Raw genomic sequence first — 4,228 nt, forward strand, 5'->3', positions numbered from 1 at the left:
TTTAACCCATTTTACATTTAAAGTAATTGTTGATAGATACGTAGTTATTGCCATTTTATTATTTATGTTTTTAATCTTTTTTTTCTTCTTAAAGGAGGTCTCCTAACATTTCTCGTAATACTAGTTTGGTGTTGATAAACTTCTTCAGCTTTTTTTTTGTCTGGGAAGCTCTTTAATCTTCCAAATGATAGCTTTGCTTAGTAGAGTAACCTTAGCTGTAGGTCCTTGTTTTTCATCATTTTGAATAGTTCATGTCAAACCCTTCTGGCCTGCAAAGTTTCTGTTGAGAAATCAGCTGACAGTCTTATGAGTGCTCCCTTGTAGGTAACTAAGTGCTTTGCTCTTGCTGTTTTTAAGATTCTCTCTTTGTCTTTAACCTTTGGTATTTTAATTATAATGTGTCTTGGTGTGGACCTCTTTGGGTTCATCTTGCTTGGAACTCTGTGTGCTTCCTGGGCTTATATGTCTATTTCCTTAGCCAGATTAGGGAACTTTTCAGTCATTATTTCTTCGCATATGTTTTCATTGCTCTGTCCCTTGTCCTTCTATGATGTACCCCAATGGGTACTTCTTGTATCCCTATGATGTGAATGTTGTTGGTACACTTGATGTTATCCCAGAGGCCCCTTAAATCAGCCTTGTTTATTTATTTTTTTTTTTTAGGCGAGGCAACCCTTGGTTGACCTTACAGATTGCAAAGACCTTGTCAGCTTACAAACCTTTATTTTTTCCTTTTTTACAGCTACGACACCTGGTCTTCCTAGGTGGTCTCCCATCCAAGTACTAATCAGGTCCAACTCTGCTTAGCTTCCGAGATCAGACGGGATCAGGTTTGTTCAGGGTAGCATGACCGTAGACTAGCCTCATTTTTTTGAATTCTTTTTTCTTTTTGTTGTTCTGATTGGGTGTTTTTTGCTACCTTATCTTCCAAATTGCTGGTTTGGTCTTCTGCTTCATCTGATCTACTGTTGGTTCCTTTAATGTAGTTTTCATTTCAGTTATTGTATTCTTCATTTCCAAAGAATTCTTCATTTCTTTTTTATGTTTTCTATCTCCATTTTTGTTTTCTATCTTTTTGTTGAAGTTCTCACTGAGATCATTGAGCATCCTTATAACTAAGGTTTTGAACTCTGCATCTGGTAGATTGATTGTCTCCATTTTATTTAGTTCTTTTCTGAAGCTTTGTTCTGCTCTTTCATTTGGTATATGTTTCTTTGTCTCCTCAGTTTGGCTGCCTCCCTGTGTTGGTTTCTATGTATGAGGTAGAGCCGTTATGTCTCCCAGTCTCAGTAGAGCCGCCTTATGTAATAGGTGTCCTGTGGGGCATAGGGGTGTGTGGTCTCCCTGACCACCTGAATTGGGTGCTCCAGGTACGTTCCTTGTGTGGGTTGTGTGTGTCATTCTATTGTAATTGAGCCTTAGCTGCTGTTTGCACATGAGTGGGAGGTATTGACCCCGAGGCTGATTGGTTATGAGAACTGGCCGTGGCTACAGTGGAGGAGCTATTGTGCATAGGCTGACCCTACAGAGCAGGATTTGCTTTAGCATGGCTCTGGTGCCCACTCAATTTTCCCTTTGCGTCCATCTTTTGTGGAGGTAGTTGGGTGGTGCTCTGGTGTGGTCTGAAGCTGGCCACCAGGTATGCTGGTTCTGGGGCCTCTTGGGAGGAGCTCTGTTACAGGCCAAGGTCAGCTGCTGCCTATGCCCTGTCTGGGGCCACTTGGTATAACATATAAAGTGCTCTGCAGATGGTTACCACCTATGCTGGGCTTGGAAGTGCCTGGGAGAGGATAAGCTGCAAAGTGAGGCCTGCTAATGCCAAGTTTGAAGCTGCTTCACAAGAGGTATGGGGCATATTGAGGCCAAATGGTGCTTGTATGGAGTTTGTGAACCTTGGAGAGACTTAGGAGAGACCACAGCATGAGCCAGGAGAGGCCATTTGTATGAAAAAAGCACTGGATGTGGCCTGGATGGGTCTGGAAGTTGGATGGGATGGGGTCTCAGGAATCACCAGGGCAGGACAAGCAGTGTTAGCCATGTTGATGGAAACTCAGATACGGTGCCCACCTGTGTCTGCACGCTGGGTGGATGGGAGGGCTCAACAAAGGAACAATGGTCTCTGCCAGGACTTCTGTCTGGGAGAAAGCTGCCCCCTCTAGACCTTACCCTAAAGCCAGACAATTCAGTTACTCCTCATATGTCCCTGGCCTCTCTCAAGCTACTTCCCCAATGCTGGAGCTCAGAGCAAGTGAGTCTGTGTGTGGGCCCTTTAAGAGGAATGCCTGGGACTCCAGCTGTCCGCTGTCTCACCCAGACCCAATTTCCACTGGTTTTCATAACCAGAAGTTATGGGGACTTCTCTTCCTGGCACTGGAGCCCTGGGCTGGGAAGACTGGTATGGAGCTGAGACCTCTCACTCCTCAGGAGAAACCTCCGCAGCTGAGATATTCCTCTCGATTCTCAACCACCACACATGGGTGTGGGACCAGGCTGTTCCCCATCTTGGCCCTTCCGACCAGTCTCAATGTAACTTCTTCTGTATATCTTTTGTTACGGGACTTCTGTTCAGCTAGATTTCAGGCAATTCTCAGTGATGGTTGTTCTGTAGTTTTGTTGTAATTTTGATGTGGTCGTGAGAGGAGGCAAGCACAGTATTTACCTACTTAGCCATCATGATCAAAACTCTATTCATAACCTTTTTTTTCCATCTATCCAGATCCTTTTTTACTTCTTTCAGTATGCCTTTATAGTTTTTTCTATAAAGTTCCTATATATTTATTAAGTTTATTCTTAAGTACTTTTTAGTTGCTATTGAGAATTTAGTGACTATTGTGAATTGAAACTTTTTTCTAAAGATTACATTTTCTAATGGTTATTGCTGGTGGGTAGAAAGGCTAACACACCTATGTTCATTGCAGCACTATTTATAATAGCCAAGATGTGGTAACATGAAAAATGAGACTAATGATACCTACATGGTACAGTTTCTAAGGATAAAAATGACAACATATTTAAACATGAATTTCAATGGCCGGAATGTAGTCGATAATCATTAAGGGTTAGTTTCCTTACTTCACCTCTTTCTCTTAAGATTATAATATAAGATAAAATGGAACAGAGAATAGTGCCCAGGAAAATGCTGTGTGCAATCAAAACATATTCTGACACAGAATTGCTATATGTAATTAGGCATAGCATTCTGGTGCTGTTATCACATCTCTAGACATTTGTTTGAAACAGCTTTACATTTGGGGAAGAGTGGAGGAAGAACATTTTTACATGAAACTCCAGTGATACAGTGGTAGCATTTAATAACTGAATTCTTAATTCTTTTGCCAAAGTTTGTGCTTTTGCAAAGGTCTCTTCTTTTAAGGTATTTGTTAAGATAAAAGCTATTTCATGAGCATTTTCTAAATCTCATTTTAAAGACTGAATTGTAGAGGAGTAGATGGAATTCTGAAATTGGATGATCTCAAAATTTTGAACTTTAATATACATATCAGCACAATAAGGTGATTTATGATTATGATTTATAACCCATAGTGCTCTTACAGATGCATCCATTCAGAAGCCAAGGATATCTTTCTAGCTTTTTAACTTCAAAGGCGTCTTGAGGGGTTGGAGCTTCCCCAGGTTGCCAAGATGCAGTAGCTGTTTTGATCTTTCTTTCCCTGTTTTCCTCTTTGCCATCCACCTGCTGAGCTCAAGGCTATATATATGTATGGTGCTAACCTGCATCTGATGGGCAACTTACCCTCTAATTATAGCAAATTACCTAAAAGTAAATAAGAGCCTAGAGTCTTTGAGTTAAAAAATGTAGCTCCATAAAGTGACATTGCCATCACATCCTTTTGGATTTGGATGCCACTGAGAATTTTTCTTAAAATTCTCAAAAGTATGTTTTTCAGTTGACTACCCAGACAACAGAACACTTTTAAGTGTTTTCATTCTTGTCAGTGGCACAGCTATGCCTTCTCTGATCATAGTGAATATTTATCATCTGTCAGCATTCACCAAAATGTACAAAATAATAATATTGTGTGATCCCATCAGACTTTCTACAGGTTAAATAACATTGATTGTACTAAGCTACTTATATAAATCATATTTCAAAAGCATAAACTGTACCTTCTCTCAATTTAAAAGAGATGAACCTGGTAGTAAGACCCCAAATGGCCCTGAATGGATGCCTCTTTATATAGAACCTTCACCAGCTAATATAGGTCAA

The 4,228-nt window shown here is 40.5% G+C and overlaps 1 pseudogene; it reads right to left on the bottom strand.

The window, feature by feature from the left end:
• Window positions 1-739: 739 nt before the first annotated feature.
• On the bottom strand, window positions 740-858 carry LOC120605159 (uncharacterized; annotated as a pseudogene).
• Window positions 859-4,228: the final 3,370 nt, after the last annotated feature.

Source organism: Pteropus medius, unplaced genomic scaffold, assembly GCF_902729225.1.
Source record: "Pteropus medius unplaced genomic scaffold, Ma_sr-lr_union100, whole genome shotgun sequence".
Classification (NCBI taxonomy): domain Eukaryota; kingdom Metazoa; phylum Chordata; class Mammalia; order Chiroptera; family Pteropodidae; genus Pteropus; species Pteropus medius.